At 53.0% G+C, this 23,271-nt stretch overlaps 1 long non-coding RNA gene and 1 other non-coding gene across 2 annotated transcripts in view; both read right to left on the bottom strand.

The window, feature by feature from the left end:
* Positions 1 to 10,004: 10,004 nt before the first annotated feature.
* The window catches only part of LOC127041584 (uncharacterized), a 102,569-nt gene continuing 89,302 nt past the window's right edge, over positions 10,005 to 23,271 (bottom strand). The window contains exon 3 of the long non-coding RNA XR_007771678.1: positions 10,005 to 10,063. This is a non-coding gene — a long non-coding RNA (uncharacterized LOC127041584). The remainder of the gene's footprint in view (positions 10,064 to 23,271) is intronic.
* On the bottom strand, positions 12,212 to 12,293 carry TRNAS-UGA (transfer RNA serine (anticodon UGA)). The gene has a single exon. It is a non-coding gene; the product is annotated as a tRNA-Ser (tRNA).

Here is a 23,271-nt window from a genome sequence, read left to right as displayed (position 1 = left end):
GGGAGTTTTTTGAGCAGATGGTGTAGTTTCTTTTGATAATCATCAGTGGGATCAGAGGGTAATGGCCTGTAGAATGTGGAGTTAGAGAGCTGCCTAGCAGCCTCTTGTTCATATTCCGACCTATTCATGGTGACAACAGCACCTCCTTTGTCAGCCTTTTTTATTATGATGTCGGAGTTGTTCTTGAGGATGTGGATGGCATTGTGTTCAGTACGGCTTAGGTTATGGGGCAAGTGATGCTACTTTTCCACAATTTCAGCCTGTGCACGTTGATGGAAGCAATCTATGTAGAAGTCCAGTCTGTTGTTTCGACCCTCCAGAGGAGTCCATGCAGAATCCTTTTTATTATAACGTTGGTAGGAAGGATTCTGTGGGTTAGGATGTTGTTCAGAGGTGTGTTGGAAGTATTCTTTGAGTCGGAGATGACAAAAGTAGGATTCTAGGTCACTGCTCCCAGGCTGGATCCTTCTTAGCTGCTGCCCCTGCAAATGGGCTGCCCCAAGTACCTGCTTGCTTTGCTGGTGCCTAGAGCCACCCCTGGGACCGACACATGTTTGTTTTCATCCTCTGAGTCAGGAAAACCACAAAAGCCTCTTCTTTTGTCCTGGGGCAGGCAAAAATAAGGTGACACTAAATTATTCTGATTGCTAAAAGCAGGTTTAGGGAGTTGTGTATTTTTGAAAAAAAAAATAATATCCTTCTAACTAACAGCATGAGATAAAAAAAGAACAGACAAACCTTGTCAGTAAGGGCTAATGTCCTAAATGGGAAATCAGCAGGGGTTTGTAGCTGGGGGAGCGTACAGTCTGAATGTGTATGACCTGACCCCAGCCCCCACCCCCACATAGCAGTAGGGCTTGACACTCTCTCTGTGCATTGGTGTGGTGGCTGAGTGGTTAACCAAGCAGTGACAATTCAAGGAGGTTCCCTGAGTCGGTTTCACTCCTCAGGAGATCCTGCACAATAAAAATTCTGTGCACAATAGTTTACAATTATGCAAATTTTATTTGCCAATAAATAAATGTGGAGGCTCCAGCATGGCAGTGGGGAAGCAGAGCCTCTTGGATGCCCAGAGGTGGGATATCACCCTGCAGCCCCCTCTCCCTTCCAGGGAAACAGCCTCTGTGGTGAGGCTGCACCTCTCTGCTGCCTACTCCAGGAGCTCCCAAAAGACTCCCCAGAACTGCTCACGAGGGGTGCATGACCATTCTTGTGGCTTCCCTTTGTTTCCTCATCAGAAAGCCTGAGCAGCTGGCCCCGGGTGATTTGAAAGGGCCCGGGGGTTCTTGCCACCACTACCGGCAGCACAGTGGGGCTAAAGCAGATTCCTGCCCACGCTCGCTTCACACGGCGCACCACTCCCAGAAGCATCTGGCATGTCCCTGCGGCCCCTGTGGGGTGTGTCTCTTGCACGCTGCCTCTGCCCCAAGTGCCAACTCTGGCATTGGAACTGCGGCAATGGGAGCTGCAGGGGTGGTGCCTGTGGGTAGTGGTGCCAGGGAACTCCCCCAGCCTCCTCCGTGTAGGATTTGTGCCAGAGGGGGGTGTGGGTCACTTTCAGGAGCTGCCTGAGATAGGTGCCACTTTCCAACCCCCTGCTCCAGCCCAGAACCTGCACCTCATGCACCCAAAATCCCTCCCAGAGCCTGCCACTGCCCCCCTTGCACCCCAACCCCCTGCCCCAGCCCAGATTCCGCACCCCATCCACACCCAAACTCCATCCTGGAGCCTGCCACCCCCCCTCCCCCGCTTTGTTGGCAGTTTTGTTCCATTGGCTGGGGAAACACCACAACATTAAAGAAACCAACGGTACCAAGCCCTGCAGCATCACCTGTGGGGTTTCCCCAAGAGCATCCATGCTGAGGAGCCAGTCAGCATGTGACTGTATGACCGGATCAAACGACAGCTGGCCGAGTTCCAGGAGATGAGGCTGCAGCTGGCCGTTATGAGCGGGAGCACTGATTGAAGGGAGGGGCAGCTCCCCTAACATTTTTGTGGCCTGCAGGGAATGGAGACAAAGCAGGAGGATGCGGAGACTCAGGGCAGGACCTGCGGATCTGATAGTGCAGGACCACAGTCGCTGGAGGAGGAGAGAGAGTCCCGCAAGAGGAAGCTGCTAGTGGGAAGCAATAAGTGCAGGGTACAAACCATCCAGCTGAGAGTCACAGGGGTCTAGAAAATGAAATGGCAGCAGGTCCCATGGTGTAATGGGCAGCACTCAGGACTTTGGATTCTGGGTTTAAATCTCAGTAGGACCTCCTGGAGCAATGCTGGTTTCCTGCAAAGCCATGGAGCTCAATGTGTTGGCTCCCCTCCCTCAGGGTGAAATAGAGTGAGTTTTTTCCCTCCTGCTGGATGACTGATGCCCACTGAAGATAGGTCTTTGGTCTGGCCAGTTCAATGGGCTGGCTGCTATAGGTGGGGATCCTTGAACTTAACACTCTGGCTGGAGAGCCCTGTGGGTTGACCATATGGTTGTTTCTCACTGCTTCACCTGATGTCCACAACTTTGGTCCCTGCAGCTGCCACATTCTTCCTCTTGCCCACATGACATTCAAAGGAAGGAGTGCCAGGGCCAGTCTTCATAGTCAGGGCTAGGCAGGAAGGAGGAAGAGTCCCAGGCTGGAGCCCAACACATCTTTCCTGCTCTGGGCACCTAGAGCAGAGGCGGCTGGTGCTGACAGCTCCAAGGGAAGGTTTATAAGCCACAGACCAACCAAGGGCAGGGCAAGAGGAGGAGATAACCATGCCTATGTGTGGCCAGCAGACAGCCACAAAGGCACCCGACCAGCCTGCTCCATGCCATGCCAAACCCCCACTGAAGGCCACCCACAGACCAGCATTCATTCTGTGGCCAGCATCACAAGGTGGTTGGAAAGCAGGTGGGGCCTCTGACCGTTCCTACTCAAAGGGCTCCTTTTGGTGGTGGGGCAGGAGATATTTCCCCCAAGAGGCTCTTTCCCAGCTGCTGAGAAGTACAGAAGTACCCGGTGTTTGCTCTTGCGGTGAAAGGGGTTAATACATTTAGGTGGCCTGGCTAGCTCAGCTGGCAGCACCTCTGGCTCTTACTCTGAAGGTTGAAATTACAATTCCCTGTCTGGGTGCTTGGGGCTCCTCTTCAACAATACAACACACAATCTGCCTAAGCCCCCACCCAGTAACCTGGGGAAACTAGCCCTGGCCACTGGGTGCCTCTAAGAGGCGATACTTTCCCCACTCACACGCACTGAGTGTCGAAAAGAAACTTTAAGAAAAAGGAGGAAACTCACCTTGTAATAACTTGGGAAAACACCACAATGAGGATTCATAACACAACACTATGAGCAAAACACCCACCCACAGCCCGCTGGGCAGTGCCCTTTTGGCCCGGGAACTTAAATCCAGACACCAAAAGCTCTGTGGATGTGCCCCTCTTTTCACTGCACCTCACCCACAGCTGCTGTCCTGGGTTAATGAAAACCCAGAGTTCACCTCTCACCTCCTGGCTGGAAAGTCCCTTTCTCCCTCTGCTGTCTGGCCACATTGCTGGCCACTTGCCGTTTCACCCTGTCACCGCTCTGCTCTCCATCCTCTCTCCTCAGGGATGTCTTGTGGTCCCACCAGGAGCGGAACAGGCTCCCTAAAAGCAGGGCCACCCAGAGGATTCGGAGGCCTGGGGCAAAGCAGGGGAGTGGACATAAAAAAAGAAGCCACTTGCTGCGATGCTTGTACTCACTGGGCGGCATCCAAGTCTTCAGTGGCAGCAGGTCCTTCACTCGCTCCTCATCTTTGGCAGCACTGAAGGACCCGCCGCGGAAGTGCATCCAAAGACCCGGACCGCTGCCGGGTGAGTAAAATTTAAAAAGGCGCCTCTAGCCAAGGAAGGAATTCTCGGCCAGGGCTTGCGGGGCCCCTGTGGGGCCAGGGGCAAATTGCCCCACTTGCCCCCGCAGAGTGACCCTGCCTAAAAGTGGTTGTCACCAGAGCCCAAACAGTAGCCCCACCCCTTCCACTCAAGGCCATGCCCCTGCCCCCCCTTGTCCCCAAGGCCCCCCTCCTATGCTGCCTCATTCCCCAAGACCCCTCCTCCAGCTCACTGCTCTCCGTCCCCTCTCCCCGTCATTCGCCCTTATGGTCATTACAAAGTGGCAAGGCAGAGCCCTCCCATTTTGAAAAGTCCTGGGGTGTTGTTCCTCCCCTGTTCAGGCACCCCTGGGGCCCTGCACTTCACACAGCTCTCCCTGATTTCAGCTGTTAGTGAGGGAGCCTCACTGCTAGTGAAAACTGGCTAGTTTGTTGCATGAGAGACACTGTCCCAAAGCAGGACTAATGCTTAGACCTGGTGATCAGTGATTTCAGATCTTTTGATCTGCAGCAAGACTCTACACTGAGTCTCAGTCAGCTCTGTTATTACACAGGGACGAACAAAAGGGTCAAATGGTGCCTGGAACCCTTCAGAAAAATCCACCCCACCGAGTACAACACTTGTCGTTACCTGCTCTCAACTCTGCTGAGAATGTTTTGGGGTCACTCCTCACCTTTATCAACCTAGGGGTCTTGGAAAGTGTTAATTAAAAGGTACTCTAGTGGTGCAATTGGTTAGTGCCTAGTGTTTCTAGAACAGTACTGAGAGGAGCTATGCTGAGGTTGTGAGTTCAAACCTCATCTAGAGCACTGGTTTTTGTTAACCACATGGCATCACCCCCTCATTTGGCTCTGTGGAATGTAGAATTCCAGCCCAGGGGAGCCTGAGAAGGGGAGGAATCAATAATGCCCCCTTCAATTATTACCTCTTCTCCAGAGTGCGGGTCAGAATCTACAATCCTTTCTCCCCCACCAGCCCCTGTGCCAGGATCTCTCTAGCAGAGCCTGGAGTCCACCATGGCATCTGTACTATTGACTAAGACTAAGTGTTAGGGACAAAACACTCAAATCCCACCTGGTGCGGGGAGCCAGGTTTGCGCTTCAAATTCTGTCGTTGGTGCATTTCCAGGTCTGGGAATGTCCCACAACAGCATTTAATGGGAAACTGCCTGCAGAACAGTTACACTGCACAGAGCTCCTGTGGAGGAGGGGTGGGAATTAATAATGTTTGAGGATCATTTGGGAAATGAGCCTGTGCTGACAAGGTTTGTCTCTGTTCATATGACACCTTCAGGTGTTATGTTGAGGGATCTTTAGTATATTTTTGTGAGGTTAATAACTATCTCCTCAACTTTATTTACTCAACTTAAAAATTGGTGTCACTTGATTTTTGCATCCCCCTGTGAAAATACAACTGACACATGTGGCTTTCTACAGGGGGTCATGATGTTAAAGTTGGGGAATTCAGTCTCTGTACTTCTGGAGGGAGTGTTTCTTTTTTACAGCTGACTCACTTCCAGGCACACTGGGCTGTTAGCTGCACCCACTGTCCTTGCCAGGGACCCCTTCTGAACCTGGGCGGCTGCCGTGCTGGGGTGACTCTGCAGGGTGAGAAGCTACTGTGGAGCAATGTAGAACAGGTGCAGGAAGGAGATGAGGTCACTACTCACATTCTGAACTGGATTTCAAGTCCATTGCCTTAACCACTCGGCCACAACTACTTGATGTGCAATTGTTTCACAACACGATAATTCTGTTCTCACTGAATTGTCACTTCAAATTGTTTGCTCAGACCAGCTTCCCCAGCACACTTATGGTTGCACATCAGTGTAAATGTGTCCTTGGCTGAACAGCGAGAGTTCCTGCCCATTTCCCTTTTGGCTGGAGCAGGATTAGAGTGTGTTTGTGTTAAAGACATTGCTGTAGATTGTTGTTCATTCCCCACTCTGACAATTCAGACAGTCATTTTTCTATTCAGATCTCCAGCACATCACTCCAATAGCCAGGGGCAGGATTTCTCTGGGGCACTGAAATATTTCAGGGAGTTGGTGTGTGAACTCAGCCTTGCACTACACCCTTGATGTTTCCTGGATTAACAACAGCAGCAGAAAGAAAGAGCTGAGCCAATATTTCCCTGTCAGGGATGCAGGTGCCACGTTCCCTCTGTCTGACCATCGTCATTGCAGGAGAGAAGGGTTCACTGGAATTGAATGCCCTGACTCAGACAAGAGACACAGGGAGGTTTTGCTGTTCACGGATTTGTGCAAAGGAAATTGTGTTTCTGTGTGAAACTGAGGAGGGAAATGAAACGTCCACATGGTGGCCCAATGCTCTAGGGAATGTGGGTAAAGGACTCGGGCTGAGAAGTGATTTAACAGGGGTTTGTTTCAATGTATTGCCCTGATTAAAATCTATGGCTAAAATCCATGGCTAAAAGGCAGCCATTGTTGTTAGTACTTGTATCCATGTAAGGACACCCCAGTGGGTGTCAAGTCCATTGCCTTCACCAGGGGCAGTCAATTATTTTATCAAGATACAAATTTCTTGGTCAAGGCCTAGACTCCAGAGAAAACAATACACTGCTGATAAGAAGAAGTATATAAAAATATTTTGCAGCCACCATGGGCATAACTATGATGTGTCGTGTTTCACTCTTTATATCTGGCGTCACCTCCCTTTCCCTTTAGCCTTGTAGTTGACCAAGGTCAAAGCTGAACATCTCCTCAGATACCAGGGAGTGTTTATGTCCATCCCTGCGAGCTACACAAGGGTTTGATGTTGCTGCTTTCAGTCCTCTGGCTCTGCCAGGATAAGGAACAATTCAGGCTGTCACTGAACTGAAGGAGGAAGATCAGTTTTTGACAGGGAGAGGGACGCCTCCTCTTAAAGGTGTTTGTCTGGCTGGTAGTCCTGGTTCCCAGGTCTTGCCTGTGGGGCTCCAGCAGTTTTGGGACTGAGTCACTCCCTTGGCCCCACCTGCCACCCCCAGGCTTTCCCCCTAAGGGGCCCTGGCAGTGCAGCGGAGCTGAGCAGTGTCTGCTTGCTCGCTCCAGTGGCTGCCGGCCCCTCCCAGAGTCTGCATGCCCTCCTTCTACACCCCCTCAGCCCCAAAACTCCCTCCCACAGCCTGCAAGCCCCTCCACACATGCCTGCCCCCGACTCCTTCCCACAGCCTGCACCTCCTCCCTCCACACACCCCCTTCTGCCTGCCCCCAAACTCCCTCCCAGAGCCTGCACCCCCACCACTCCTCCTGTTCCCCCTACCCCCTGCCCCAGCCCAGAGCCTGCACCCAGCACCCAAACTCCCAGAGCCATAACAAGGAATTTTTGTGCCCGAGGCAAGGGCCGGCTCCAGGCTCTTTGGCGGCAGGTCCCTGAGTCCCTGTCGGAGGGAAGGACCTGCTGCCTAATTGCCTCCACCGCTTCATTCATCCTTCAGCGGCAATTTGGCAGCGGGTCCCTGAGTCCCTCTTGGAGAGAAGGACCCACTGCCAAATTGCTGCCGAAGAAGCAGTAGCGGTAGAGCTGCCCCCGAAGTGCCACTGACCGTGGTAGAGCTGCGCCCCTCCACTTTGTGCACCCGAGGCAAGTACCTCACTCGCCTCTCCCTTGCTAAGGCGCTGCAAACTCCATCCCAGAGCCTGCACCCCAGAACTCCTCCCCCACCCAAACTCCTTCCCAGAGACCAGCCTCTCACCCCTTCTGCACCCAAATTCCATCCCAGAGCCTGCACCCCAGAACTCCTCCCCCACCCAAACTCCCTCGCAGAGACCAGCCTCTCACCCCTTCTGCACCCAAACTCCCCCCAGAGCCTGCACCCCTCCTGCAACCCAGTCCCCAGCCCCAGCCCAGGGCCTGAACCCTAGACCTCCTTCCCCCCACCCAAACTCCCTCCCAGAGCCTTAGGCAGGTGTGAGGTGGAGTTTTGAAGGGCAGATTCTGGGAGGTATAAGTGACATTATTGGCCCACTGGGAGAACTGGAGGACGGGCACTGGCCCTAAGGTAAATTGTGGTTGAGACCCTGCTTTAAGGGATTGGAGCAATGCTGGAGAGACTGATGGGCATGGAGCTGGGGAGATGTGTGTGCTCCAAGGAGAGTTGTTGTTGTGCTCTGGTGACACAGAGCAGGAGTGGGGAATTTGTAAGCTGTGGTGTTTGTATAGAGATAAAGTTACTAACCCCCAGGTTCGAAGCTGTTCCTACTGTAAGCTGTACATAACACTCTTTGTTGAGAGTAAAGATCAGTGGTTGAATATTTCCCTGCAGGGTAATGGCTTCCTAGTTCCAATCCAAGTGATTCCCTTTAAAAACTTTTTCAAATGAAAATCGATTTCCAGACCCATCTCCAGTACATTCAGGAGTTTGCTGAATTGGGAGTGGGTGGGGGGTGGCTTGAAATGAATTGAAACACTCAGCATTTTCCTGTGCAAATGTATAAAAACCTAGCAGAGCTGTCCAGCAGCTGAAATCAGTTCCAGGCCTCGGCGTCTCTAAGAGGGACACTCTGTATCTGAGGCATGTGGGACACCTCTGGGATGATGACAGGTGAAAAAATGCTGGATTCAATGAAAGATGAGACCATAGGAGGGAAAGTGAATGGCAGCACCACACAGGGTCCTAACACTGAGACACGGGGCTTCACTGTCACTGCCCCTGTGTTTTCCATCATTTATAACCCCCTACCCCACACACTGTCACACACAACCTTCTCCCCTTGAGCCCAATCCAACCCTCCCTCTCTCCCACACACACTCCATGGGACACAGCCTCTCGGTGACTCACCCAGATGGGGGCTTGTCTCTGCATCTCCCCAACAGGGGAGCAGAGAGCCGAAAGGGCCACAGGAGACCAATGGAGCTAGGCAGGACTAGAAAAGACTTCCCTTCCCTTTCCTTCTCTCCTCTTGAGTTCTGTTAATCTCACCCATGGGACGTTCCAGCACCTAGTGGGCTCAAAGCACCAACCTTCCCCTCAGCAATGGAAGGGGGAACCAGCTCTATCACTCAGAAGGAGACTCCCCACCTCTGCTATTGCCATTCTGCAGCCATTAATATGGATTTGGTTTAGCTAATGCAACTCCCTCAATCCCTAATCCATCCATGAATCAAGGAGACAAGATCCTCAGCTAGGCACCAAAGGTGCAGTGGGTGAGTGCACAGGTTTTATAGTAGCTAGTGCTGAGTGGAATGATACTGAAATTATGAGTTCAAACCTCACCTGAAGCACTAGTTTTCTTTAAGCAAATGGCTTCTGCCAATCATTTTGTCCTGCAGAAAATACAATTCCAGCTCAGAAGACACCGAGGTCCCCTTGCTTTACAGAGAGCAGGGCAGATTCCACAGATCTACCAGGCTCTGCTCTCCACCAGCCGCCTGTGTCAGAAGGGGTCAGGCAGAGCCCAGAGCACTGCCCCTGACTCCCCCTCAGTCTTTGCTCCCCAAACCACATGTGTGCTCACCCTCTTCGCTGTGAGACTCAAACCCTGCCTGGCTTTCTGTATGTTGATGTGGTTTTCGTCTGTCGTGTTGATGTGCATGTGGGTCCTGTGTGATTTTGGTGGATGCCTGGCATAGTTTTGGGTGTGTGTGTGTATGATTTTTGCATGCAGATTGGTTTTTTGCTTAGTATTCTTTTGGTATGTGGTTTTTATGTTTTCACAAAACTTGTTGTGGGCTTTTGCTGGATTTTTGGGTGTGGATTTGTTCTTTCTATGGTTTGTGTGGCTTTCCCTTACGTGTATATGGCTCTGTGTGCTGTGTGGGTTTGTGTGGGTTTGGTTTTTGTTTATGTCTGTGTGGGCCTGTGCAGTGTGTGATTTTCTCTTTCTCTCTGTGTGTTTGTCTCTCTGTTTGTATCTTCATGTGCAAATTCACTGGAATTTTTCAAAATCTTCACAGCTTTGCCAACTTTCACCGGGAATTTTTCTCCATTAACAAATTCTAACTGTTCCCTACCCTACCAGTTGGTGACCATTGCCCCAGGGGCATGTCAGTCTCAGGGGCCTGATTTCCCTTTGACCCTTCCTCCTTTTATTGGGACTGGGAACTAGCCAACTAAAAACCCCACTAAGTTTTAATAAAGGGCCAACAGTCCCTTACACGAGCCAGCCCCATGAGGGTCACCGATGGCCAGAAAAGGCAGCACTAGCTGGTCCCATGGTGTAATGGGCAGCACTCAGGGCTCTGAATCCTGCAGTCTGAGTTCAAATGTCAGTGGGACCTTGTGTTAGTTTGTGGTAAAGCCCTGGTGCTCAATTTCCCTGTCTCCAGTTGTTTAAGAGTGAGTCTTTTCCCTCCTGCTGGGTGACTCACACCCACTGGAGCCAGGTCTTTGGTTGAGATGGCTGCAATGGATTGGGGTATAGAAGTGGCTACAGCTGCCTGTAGTCCTGTGGTTTGACCTGGTGGTTGGGATTCTTGCTGCTTCACCTGATGCCCACAAGTTTGGCCCTTGTGCTTCCTGCCACAGTTTTCCTTTGGTCCACACGGCGCTTGAAGAAAGGAGTGCCAGGGCCGAGATTAATAGTCAGGGCTTGGTAGGAGTGAGGTGGAGCCCAGCCTGGAGCCCCTCACACCTTCCCTCCTCCGGACACCTAGAGCAGAGGCAGCTGGTGCTGACAGCTCCAAGGGAAGGTTTATAAGCCACAGAGCAACTGAAGGCGGGGCAAGAGGAGGGGAGGACCATGCCTCTGCATGGCCAGCAGACAGCCACAAAGACTCCAGGCCAGGCTGCTCCTTGCCATGCCAAACACCCACTGAAAGCGACCAGTAGACCAGCATGTAGGGCAGCTGCTGATGCTCTGTGGCCAATATCAGAAGAAGGTAGGAAAGCAGGGCCACCACCTGGTGTGGCCTCTGTCTGTTCCCACTCACAGTGCTCACTTTTGCCATGGGGCAGGAGATTTTACCCCAAGAGGCTTTTCCCCAGCTGGCAAGAAGCAGAGAAACACCCAGGCTCCCAAGGTGCTATGTAGCAACCCCATCAAACACAGGGACAGGTGCGCACTTGGAAGAGGGAAACTGCTCTACACACTAGCCTGGGCAGCCGCCCATTTTCTTTGGCAAGTCAGGAAGGGAAAAGGCTAGACTGGAAGCACCTGGGGCTCATGTCCCAGCCTTTGTGATGCCCACCCCCCAACTCCTTCCCAGGGCTCTAGCTGAAGCCAGAGCATTGGCCTGAGTGGCCAAGAAAAGGTTCCAGCCCTGATGGGAGCAGGACTTTCAGCACGAAGGTAAAAATGCAGGAATACAACTACAAAGCAACTTGAATGCTCAACTCCTCATCCAAAGCCAGATGCCTTAGCCATTAGGCCACATGGTCAGAGGAGAAAAAGCCCCTCCAAGCACTTCTTTAGAAAAGGCAGACACTGTGTTTCTCGGGTCTTCTACTGAGGGGGGCCGAGACTCTCTGGGCACAAGAAGTAGAGTTCCCAGCAACACGTGAGAATTAATTCTATGGAGCCAGGTGCAGGACTTTGGCAGGGAGGCTCAGGTATGGGGGATTGGGGTGCAGTGGACGGGCTGGCTGTCTAGGTGAGGAGATTTAGTGACCCTCAGGTGAGGAAGAGGAGGAGGAATTGGCAGTGGCCGTGGAGAAGAAGAGGAGGGGTGGAGGCTCTTAGCAAGCTTGGCTAGCTCAGTCAGTAGAGCATCAGGCTCTTAATGGGAGGGACCAGGATTTGAGCTGCTGTCCAGGGACTCAGCTTTTAATTTGCCTTGTGTACCAGGAGCCAAATGATTCCTGGTGGTGCCCAGAGCCATGTGTGGGACAGAGAGGCTGAGACTTGTGGTATCTGCTCTGCGGCAGGGATCCTGGCAGCTCAGACTCAGGGAAGGCTTCTGCACTCAGAGGCGCTGACTTTGAGAGTTCCCGGGTGGAGCTCAATGCCTGCTCCACCTCAGGCCCAAACCATCAATTCTCTTCCTGCCCCACTTCTTTCTCTCCTCACTCTTCCAGCACACCCCATCAGTGGCCAGCAGGAGGCACTGAAGAAGAGGAGGAGCTTGTCAGCCAGGCCTGCTAGCAGGTGGGAGGTGCAGGGGCAGAGGTTGGGCACCTTTTTTTTTTCTCTGTTAGTTCTGCAGCCCTGTAGCAGCCATGGAGTCACTGACTTGGCTCCTTTCGCAGGCTAGAGAGAGGAGCAGGACCAGGGCTATGGCTGATCTATGGGGCACTAGGTGAGTGCCAGAGGCATCAGGTGCTGAGAGTTTGCCTGACCCCTCAGGGACACAGTGTGAAGTAGTGTCCCAGGGATCTCTATGAAAGGAGCAGAACAGAATTTACTTGGGGTGGAGGAAGAATTGAGAGTGTCTCAGGGGGTTGTACAGAGATATTGCCTGGGTGAGAGACTGGCTAAAACACAGGCTGTACTGAGAGCAGGATTTGAACCTGTGCAAGGGAAGCCTATTGGATTTCAACTCCAATGCCTTAACCACTCGGCCATCACAGCTGTGAGCATGAAACTCCCCCACTGCCAGAGAAACTGGAAAAGAATCACAATGCCCAGGCAAAAAGTCATCTGAACTACAGAATTCCCACAGCAAACCTGTCTCTGTTCCTATTTCACACTGTGGTGTTAGTTAGAGAAAGGATTGTAGATTCTGACCTGCACTCTGGAGAGGAGGAGGTAATTGAAAGGGGCATTTTTGACTCCTCCCCCCTTTCTCAGTGTCCCAGGACTGGAATTCTACATTCCACAAGGCCAAATGAAGGGGTGAAGCTATTTGGCTAATGAAAACCAATGCTCCAGGTGAGGCTTGAACTAACAACCTCAGCATAGCTTCTCTCATCACTGCCCTAGAAGTACTGTGTATTAACCAACTGTGTTACTAGAGCACCCCTTAACTAGCAGCTTTCAGCACTGCGCTATAAATACTGTGTGCGAACCAATTGTGCCACTGGAGCACCTGCCAATTATGATGCTCTGAGACTCTTAGGATGATAAAGGCAAGGAGTGCCCTCAAAACATTCTCAGTGGGGTTGAGAGCAGGTAGCGACAAGTGTTGGTACGTGGTGGAGTGGATTTTTCTTAAGGGTTCCAGGCACCATTTGACCCTTTTGTTCTTCTCTGTGTAATAACAGAGCTGACTGAGACTCACTGTAGAGTCTTGCTGCAGACCAACAGAGCTGAAACCACTGATCACCAGCTCTAAGCATTAGTCCTGCTTTGGGACAGTGTCTCTCATGCAAGAAACTGCCGAGTCTGCGCTAGCAGTGAGGCTCCCTCACTAACATCCACTTCAGACTCGTCCCTGGGCTCCCCATTTCCCCATCCTCCCCCTAGTGCCTCCCTCTGTTTGTGGGGCCCCTTCCCCCACCCATCCCACCTCCCTGTCCCATGGGCCCTCCCCCAACTCCCTCCTCCTACCCTCGTCCTCAGCGCCCCGCCCCCAATTGCCTCCAACCCATTTCTCCATTGCTGAGCCCCACTTTCCCAACCCCCTACTCTCCCAGTCCATCCCCAGGGTGTGAGGTTCCTCATCTCCAATCTCTGCTAACCCTCAACCTGCCGGGTTCCCCTTTTCAGCCACCGTGGGGCCTTGCAACCCGCTCCTGTCTGTCCTTGCTGGGGTCTCTAAATCCCCCAGTCCCACAGTGCACCCTGGTAATACCACCCTCCTCTCCCCCTAATCCCCCTAGTCCCTTCCCTTGGGTCCTCCTGAGCACCCCAACCCACAGTGTGAAATTATTTATGAGTGTTTTAAAATTTCAGTGCTCTGCATTTTTCTCCTGCCACTGTCACCTGGCAGTTCAGGGATGTGGATTCCCCTCCATTGCGTTTCTGCCCAAGGAAAAAGAAGAGAGATCACACTTCAGCACCTTTGTAAGTAAAAGCAACCTGGAAAGAAACCAACTGTCTTCAGAGTGTGTAGTTTGTGTTTCTTTTGTTGCAGTTGATGTGTGTGCAGCATGCACGGTGTGTGTGTGTGTATGTGAGCAGTGGACAGGGGCATGGTGTGTGTGTTTATGTGCAGTGTGTGTGGTGGAGTGTGGCACTGTGTGTGTGTGTGTGTGTGTGTGTGTGTGTGTGTGTGTGTGTGCAGGGCCGGTGCAAGGAACTTTCAAGCCCTAGGCAAAACTTCCACCTTGCGCCCCCCACCCCCAGCCCTGCATCAGCTCCCCCTCCTCCAGCCTCAGGCGCCCCCCCCCACAGCAGCTCCTCCGCTTGGGAGCTGTGCAGTACCTCCCTACCCCAGCTCACCTCTGCTCCGCATCTTCCCCGAGCACGCCGCCCCCGCTCTAATTCTCCTCCCAGGCTTGCGGCGCCAAACAGCTGATTGGCGCTGCAAGCCTGGGAAGTGGGAGAAGTGGAGCAGCGACTGTGCACTCAGGGAGGAACTGCTATAAAAAAAAATTGGGAGCACCCCTTTTTGGCACCCCCAAATCTTGGCGCCCTAGGCAACTGCCTAGTTCGCCTTAATGGTAGCACCAACCCTGTGTGTGTGTGCTGGACAGTGGCGCTGTGTGTGTGTATGTGCAGTATGTGTGGTGGACAGTGGCACTGTGTGTGTGTGTGTGTGTGTGTGTGTGTGTGTGTGTTGGACAGTGGCACTCTGTGTGTGTGTGTGTGTGTGTGGAAAGTGGCGCTCTCTGTGTGTGTGCACTATGTGTGGTGGACAGTGGCATTGTGTGTGTGTGTGTGTGTGTGCAGTATGTGTGGTGAGCAGTGGCACTGCGTGTGTGTGTGAGAGTGTGTATGTGCAGTGTGTGTGGTGGGCAGTGGCACTGTGTGCGAGTGTGTGTATGAGAAGTGTGTGTGGAGGACAGGGGCAGTGTGTGCTCACACAGGAATTCACGGGGAACTCACCACCCTTGGCGCAGCATTTGACTTGTCCTCGGAGTGAATGTAGCACTGTGGAGTGTCAGCCACAGAGCATCTTCTGACAGCTTCTCAATCTCAGGCTGGAAAATGCTCAGTGAGTTCTGTGGGGACGGAGCAAAAGACCAGTCTCTGACACCGCCTGCAAAATGGCCTCTCTCTGCTCTAAAGCACGGAGACGCTGTAGCTTTAATGGTAGTGAAAAAAATGGCGCCCTGGGAAAACAAGCGTAAGGCCCTTTCTGAAAAAGGCTGAAACTTTTTTGCTGAAATTAAAAAAAAACAATTCAGTCTGACTGGCTGTTAATGACCCTTGCAGAAAGTCCTACTTCTTGCCCACTATGCACGTGAAAGAACCATTTCCATTTCAGTGCCAGGAGAAAGGAGACCCAGAAGAAGCATCTGTGCCTCCTGCACTTCAGCAATGCATGGGAGGGGTCAAATAATCAGATCAAATATTACAGTCCATGATGGGGTGTGCATACCCCCCACTAGGCAAGAACGGGTTAATTCCACACTATGGCTGGAGCAAGTCCTGCCCCTCAGAACCTGCTGGGCATGCTCCAGCTGCTGTGTCAGTATAAAGGAGAACAGCTCAGCTCAGTCTGGGCTGGCCACTGAGGAAGATGCACGCTTGGTGGAGGCTCCAGGCCAGGAGCCGCTACAGCCCCTGACTGCGGGACCAGAGATCCCAGGTACCAGATTGGAGACTTGCTACCTACAGTCAATTGGTATGAGTCAAAGTTCTATGGAGCTGCCAGTGCCAGGGAACCCAGAGACCCTGATGATTGATGGATGACAGCTTCAGAAAACAAGGTAGGAAGTGGCCCAGGGAGGCAGAGTGAGTGGTATCTCGTACCCGTGTAAGGTCAGCATGTTGCGGTAGGATCCTGGCTGGCTGCGTAATGAACGCACTCAACTTGAGAGGGCCTTGGGCTGGGACCCGGTGGAGTCAGGTGGGCCCAGTTCCCCTTAATCCAGCCACTATCCCTGTTTTGAAGCGGCCCCCTGATCTGGCCATTAGGCCTTGCAGACCTGAACCAAAGAGTGGCCATATTGACTCACTCACGCAATCCTGAACCCAAGGACAGCCATGTTGACTCTGGACTTAGTGCACCTAAATCTTGAGTTCAAGGACAGTCCAACCTTTCCAGTGATATCTCACATGGCCCATCTTGCATAAAACACATCTTAGCTGTGCCATATCCATATCATAACAATATATCTATGAAGAATATGGGGTGTAGGGTCACAGCTCCTCTGGCAGGGCAGTGACTGGCAGGGACCAGAGGAAGCTAGAGAGAGCTCCTGGCTGGTTGCTGGGACTTGCAGGCTTGAGACCCTGAGAAGAGGGCGAAGAACGTGCTGGGGCTGCAGGGAAGCAGCCCCAGGAATTGAAGCAGCACTGGGGGATGAAGTTAAGGAGAGGAAGCAGAAGCTGTTATCTACAGGATCCCTGGGCTGGGACCCAGAGTAGTGTGCGCCTGGATACCAGCCACTCACCACTGGGGAAATGGCTGGATTGGGAGACACTTCTCCGCACACCCGCCTACGTCACCCTGGAAGGGAGGAGCACAGATCATGGCACGGCCAGATGGCCGAGTCATAAAGAGGATGCTGCAGTACTTGGACTGAGGCAGGTCTGCAAGCAGTGACAGCGATGGATGAGGCACCACCAGGAGAGGGAACACTAGCTGAGCGAGCTAATCCCTGAGATAAACAGCAGGAGGTGCCACCCTGGCATCACCCATTACAGGGCCTGAGTGCATGTCCTCCCCTTCCTGGGGGTCTGGCCAGGATCTGCCAAGCGAGGCTCAGCTGCTCTGTGAGCCCATCCAGGGAGCTGATACCACCCAGACATATGAGTGTCCTCAGGGCAACACAGTTGCAAAAGTGAGTAGGGGCAGGCTGCAGCGCACACCACACCTGCTGGCTCAGCCTTGTGCATGCTGGGGTGGCCACCTCCCCATTGATGAGACCTGGTCCGACGTCTTCCTAGAGCTCCAGTCTGCCCTGCTGCCACCCCTGTCTGTGTTGCTGTTGTCTGCTCTAGCAGCTGACTGGAAGGGGCGCATTGGCCCCAGGCCATGTAGCCATGAGATCTGGAAGGCTGAAAGCAGGAAGAATGGTGCCTTCCTAGCCCACCCAATATTCCATAATATAATTAAGGAAAATATTTCTCAATGAATTCTCAGTAAAAGATCAGAAAACGCCAGTGTCTGCATCATGCTACGGGCATTGGGTTTTTATTTAAATTTGGCAGACCAACCTAACACACATTTGAACCTCTTCTTTTCACACTGTTGCTCATTCTCAGGGTCTGCTTTGTCTCCAGACAGATCCATTCTCTTTCAGACCGGCCTTGCTCTTCCTGTCTGTTTCACTCATGGACGTGTCGGAGTAAACACTCCTCTTCACTCTATTTTCAGACAAACACTGGTATTAACTGTTTGCTACTGAGGGGTTTAGAAGCATTTATTGTGTGAAAGATGACATTTCTGGGGGATTGTTTCCAAGATTCAGCACTTTGTGTTCAAACATCTCCCAGCTTCCTTGGTGAAAATAAGACCAAGGTTTCTTTGCAGTATACAAGAATAAAGCAGGCTTTCACCCCAGGTAGGGCTTGAACCCACAATCTCTACAGTAGAAGACCCATGCCTTAGGCCACTGATGTGCACCTGGAAGGGCAGAAATTCCCTCTCATAAATGCACTTTCCTCACATTCGCTTGGAAACCAAATACCCACTTTCTGTACCTTACAGAAATGTCTGCATCCCCTGGCAGCGAGGCAACTAGGCAGGTGACTGACAGAGCTGAGCACCACCTTTCTGCCAGCCATCTTTAGAGAAGAACCCCATCCTAGAGTCACCCCTCCCTCCTTCAGCACCTCCACATCTGAGTGGCAGTAGGATGATTAGGGGACGAATCTGGGGCTGGAAGCGGGATAAGGTCAGCCTGTAAGGAGTAACCAGGTGGGGCAGACCGAGGGGAAGGCTGAGTGCTGCTGGTCAGTTGTTGGGATCTGAGCTCTAGATCTAAGCTGCACGGTGACCTGACACCCAGGGTTACAGGGCTGACATAGTGAACCCCTTACTGGCCTCGATGAACCCCAAATCCTTGTTACTAAGGGCATTGAGGAGTCTCTGTCCATTAATAACTTCTGGGAGCTCCCCAGCAGGCTGCGGGTGTCAGCCACCTCCTGCCTCACAGGTTAGACTCTTGGTGCTGTGCCAGCCGCCCCCTCGCTTGCAGGCCCAGTGTAGGAAGAAGGAGGCCTGGTGCTGGCAGAAAAGGGTTTTGATTAATCCACCTCTATGTTATGGGCACAGGACGCTTCCACTGTGTCCCTCTGCTGGCTTTTCTTCAGCAGCGCTAGCGGCCCTGGCTCCAGGCTAGTGCCTTGTGAGCTCTGGCACTGGCAGGAAGCGCTGCAGGGTGCTGGGCAGCGGCCCTGGCAAATCAGCTGCTGGTAGGTGTCTCTGTGGTATCATGGATCAGTGAGTTCAGCTGTTAATCGAAAGGAGGGGGGTTTATGCTCCCCCAGGGATGCCACTGAAGGCTCCTTGTGGGCTCCTCAAGGTCTGCTGGGAGCCGTGATGTTCCCCTTTACCGCCTTGAAGGCTCCGTCTTGGACACAGTGGGTTCACCTGCTGGCTGGAAGAGTGTGGGAGCCACGCTGCAATAGCCCATCTCTGAGCAGCCATGCCGGAGGCTCGGGCTTAATCCTGAAGGCCGAGCGCAAAACCTTCAGCCGGGAACATTTCACTTCCTTCCTGCCTCTGCCCAAGTGGCAAGGGAGAAGCGGATGAGACACGCCAGCTCAAAGATGCCTCCTTCCCACTTCCCTGTACGCTGTGCAAAGCCCTTGGCCTGCCTCATGCCTCGTCAGGAAAGAGCGGCTAAGCTGCCCAAGCCTGAGTCACGTGCCCAGCCTGGCCCCCCCCTGGCTGATGGCGCGCAGAGCCATGCGAGTCAATGGCAGGTCGAGTCGGGAGCCTCAGCTCTTTCCCCTGACAACCACACAGTGCTGCCTAGCGCCCTGAGAGCCTCCCTCGTGTTCTCCCGCAGCAGCCACTGCCGGTGTGGGTGGGAAGAGGGGACGAGGAAGCACTGCTGCCTCATTCCGGGACAGGAGGCCCTCACCCTGCCCAGGCCTGTCTCTTGCCTTCAGCCCAGGCAGTCAGAGGTGCCAGCAGGGCCGGCGCTTCCATTTAGGTGGCCTAGACAATCGCCTAGGGCACCAGGATTATTGGGGGGTGGCATTTTGCCAGGGGAGGCAGCAGGCAGCTCCAGTGGACCTGCCGCAGTCGTGCCTGTGGAGGGTCCCCTGGTTCCACAGCTCTAGTGGAGCTGCCGCAGGCATTCCTGCGGACGGTCCGCTGCTCCCACGGCTCTGGTGGACCTCCTGCAGGCACAGTTGCGGCAGCTCCACCGGAGCCGCGGACCAGCGGACTCTATCCTCAGGCATGACTGCGGCAGGTCCACCAGAGCCACGGGACCAACGCGTGGGGTGGCGAAATGGCAGTCCGCCTAGGGTGCTAAAAACACTAGCGCCGGTCCTGGGTGCCGGGGAGCTCCCTGGCAGGCTGCCGCCTCAGCCAGGAAATAAGGAAAAGGTGATGAATAAAGAAGTCAGGAAATAACAAGGAAATGAAGAGGTTTGTCGGACGGGTTTCTGTCCAATTTACCATCTTCTCAGCTACCGCTCAAAGTTAAAGACCTAAAGCTGACCTATCGGCATAAGTACAGATGGTTAGATGGGAATTAAAAGGAGCTGTTGTCACAAGTGTTAGGTGCCTGCAAGCAGCATGCAGACCATTTAAAATGTCACAATTAGAGGCTCAGATGAAATGTTTGCCCTAAATCAGAAACAACAATAGGAGGACCAGCAGAACGCCACTCTAGGTAAACGGCCGAGGAATGGAGGCTGTTAGAGGCAAAAAGTCATTCCTCAAAATTTGGAAATCAGATCCTAGTGAGGATAATAGGAATGTGCACAAACTCTGGCCTGTTAAGTGTCAAAGTGTAACAAGTCAGGCCAAGAAAGAATCTGAGAAGCAACATGCTAAAGACACAAAAGCTAAGCATAAATCCGGTCAATGCGAGTCCTGGTCTGTCCCCGCAGAAAGGTGAACCTCCTCTGTGGCTGGAGTGAGCTCCTCTAAGCTGACCTCACTACAGACCTGTGTCAGGTAGTGCTCATTGTAAAAGTGTGTCCTCTGATGTTCGGGAAAACGGGACCAGCGGTCCTCAGGCCGGCTGACACAATTAAAATCCTCCCCCCAACAACAAATATCATGCAGTCTGGAGGAAGAGGGCCTTTGATCTTCTCTCTCATGGCTTAACTGGAGACCATACACACTAATATAGCAGTAACCACGGCCACAGAGCACAAAGTCTACCAGTAATGCCCTCCCTGATCGGAGCTCCACCACCTTCTGTACTCGCACCGCGAATGTGAAAAACAAGACTGCAGGCCCATCATTCTTCCCTGGACAGGGGGCCCTTCCTCCAATCACCCTCTGCCTATTGAGCTACCCTAGAGTGCTTAATGTGAAATTCCTGGACACCCACCATGTCCAACTCCAGTTGCTCCAAGGCACTGAACATCAAGCACCTCCTCCTGGGCCCCCAAATCCCTTCCACCTTCCACATGGCCATTTTCACAGATGCCCCTTCCCTGGTACTGCCCTTGCTCAGCTGTGCAGAGGAGTTTTCATCCCTAGTCCCTGCCTGTCACTGCCCAGCAGCCCTCTGGCACCATACCTGAGGGTCACCCTGCCTTGCTCTCTTCCTGCCATGTTGGGAAAGACAGCTCTCATCGTTAAAGGTCAGCTGGGCCAACTAGGGGCAGAAGCCCATTCTATGTTTTCCTACTGCAGAGCCCAAGATCAGAGACTCACCTTTAGTGCCACCCAGAGGGGAGGCAAGTGGGGCAATTTGCCCTAGGCCCCGCAGGGACCACATGAGAATACAGTATTACAACTTTTTTTTAAATGGAAGGGGTCTCCAAAATTGCTTTGCCCCAGGTCAGCCCTGTTCACCTTGGGTGCAGGCACCACTGTGCTGCCAGAGAACAAGCTGCCCCTGCACAAAGAGGATGAAAAAAATCTGCCAAAGCCTGGGATTGAAGCAGGGACCTTTAGAGCTTCCATCAAATGCTCTCACAACTGAGCTACTTTGGCAACTATATGGGCTTATTTTGGCCTGTTACTTCTCTGTCTAGGATATTTTTGCAGCAGTTGCACACAAAAAGGACGTCATTGTGAGCGGCCCATGAAGACAAGACTCGCTTTTGCCTGCCTTGCTCGGCTTGACTTGCTTCCTCACCCTGTTCCTGCCCTAGTGCCTGGGTTGACCTGGTGGTGGAAAGGTACTGGGGGCCAGTAGCACGGGGAGGAAGTTGAGCTGGACCCTGAGCTAGACTAGACCCTGGCGGTGAGAGTCTGGCCACTACTTGCCACCCCACCCTCTTGTCCTGGCTTCCCTCACTGGACGTCATTTCGGGAGGGAAGTGGGGCTTCTGCCTCCCCTCCCTGATTTTCACAGAGCAGAGTAGTGCGAACAGGAAAACGAACGGCTGTTCCACACCCCCACCAGAGGAACTCGATGCCCTTAGCTGTGGTGAGTAAGAAGTGGCTGTTGGCTGACAGGGCCTGTCCCCGAGCAGCTGGAACAGCAGCTGCCACCTCCCCATTGGCTCCAGGCTGTGTGAAATGCTCATTGCCTGGCTGCATGGGTGGATGCTGCTCCGTGCTCTGGAGAGTGTCTGTATTGCTCTGTCAACCCCCCATCTTCACTGTGCCAGTCTGGTAAGGTCCCAAGTGCCCCCTCTGGCTCGACAGATGAGAGTCTGTGCAGACATCAGCCCCCCTGCCAGCCCCACAGGCAGCAGCAGCACCAGCCCCCCCAGCACCACAAGGGCACTCAATGCACTTCCTGTGGGCAAATGGCTCCTTGGCGTCCAGCTGATAGAGTGAGAGCCAGGAGAGAGCAGTGTCTGGCTCACCTTGGGAGAGAGAAGAGACCTGATGAGTGCGGATCTCCCTCGGTCTCCCCCACAATGCTGGTCAGTTCTATTGTCACTGTGATAGTCAGTGCTTCCCTTCAGGGCTGGCCCTAGAGGGATCCAGGGTCTGGGACAAATCCCCAATCCTCCTCAGGCCCTGTCCCCACCTCTTCCCCCAAGCCCCCACCCCTGTCCCATCTTTTCCCGGCTTGCACCATTCCTCTCCCTCCCCCTCCTCTTCCCATCCCTGCTCCTCCCCCTCCCCATCCAGCGCCTCCTGCACCCCACTGAACAGCTGATGACTGGCAAGTGGGAGGTGCTGAAGGGGAAGAGGAGGAGCTTGTCAGCAAGGCCGGTAGTGGCGGGGGATAGCTGGCTGCCAGTGGGTGCTGAGCACCTATTTTTTCCCTGTTGGTTCTGCAGCCCCATAGCTCCCATGGAGTCGCTGACTTGGCTTCTTTCGCACTCTAGAGAGAGGAGCAGAACCAGGGCTATGGCTGATATATGGAGCACTAGGTTAGTGGCAGAGGCGTCAGGTGCTGAGAGTTTCCCTGACCCCTTAGGGACACAGTGTGAGGTGGTGTCCCAGGGATCTCTATGAAAGGAGCAGAACAGGATTTACTTGGGGTGGGGAGAGAATTGAGAGTGTCACAGAGGGGCGTACAGAGGTATTGCCCGAGTGAGAGACAGGCTAAAACATAGGCCTCGCTGTGAGCAGGATTCAGACCTGTGCAGGGGAACCCTATTGGATTTCAACTCCAATGCCTTAACCACACAGCCATCAGCACAAAAATGCCCCAATGCCAGAGAAACTGGTAAAGAATCACAATGTCCAGGCTTGAAGTCATCTGAACTACAGAATTCCCACCGCAAACCTGGCTCCCAAAGCACAGGGGGGATTTGGGTTTATTCTCTCTACTTAGCCATGTGCAGTCGCACAGAGAGCGCGTTTAAAAGTCTCCCCTCCCACAGAGTGGGAATGGGAAATGATTCTCAACTTGAAGCTTGATGTGAATGAGGATGTCTGGGCAACAGGGCCAGGGACTGAGCTTTGCTATAGAAACCAGTGACACACGGAACCAGGCTAAGGAAAATGTTTCCTGGAGTCAGTAACTGGAATAGCAGCAGTATTGTTCAGAGAAATATCTCACAAGAGGAGTCAGCGCATTAGTGGTTTGGTAGCAGAAATCACAGCTACAGCGGAGGAGGTCTAGCTTTGGTTTCTGGCCAACAGAGGGATGAGTTTTATTGTCTCCAAATTTCAGTAGAAAAATTCAGACCCAAACTGTGTGTGGTGGGGTTTCTCTGGTTTGTTTTGATTTTCTCATTTGAAATGTCCTTGATCATTTTTCTGTGAAAACTGTTTGGACAGCTCCGAGGAAGAGTCAGAACAATTTTAAATCTGCATGGGAGTGAGGGGGTCTCTCAGCGCCAGGGGAGGGATGGAGATTTTCATGGAGGGGAGATGAGGAGATAAATGAGAGGCTTTTGCTGCAGCAGAAGGGGCAACTTGGCAGTTTCATTTTTACCAAGTGACTCCCCCCCCACACACACACGTTGCTCCCCTGCTGCTGCCCCAGCTCAAACCCCACTGTCACCC

The sequence above is a fragment of the Gopherus flavomarginatus genome, assembly GCF_025201925.1.
Source record: "Gopherus flavomarginatus isolate rGopFla2 chromosome 13 unlocalized genomic scaffold, rGopFla2.mat.asm SUPER_13_unloc_3, whole genome shotgun sequence".
In the NCBI taxonomy this organism is placed as follows: Eukaryota; Metazoa; Chordata; order Testudines; family Testudinidae; genus Gopherus; species Gopherus flavomarginatus.
This window is presented reverse-complemented; position numbering and strand designations above follow the sequence as displayed.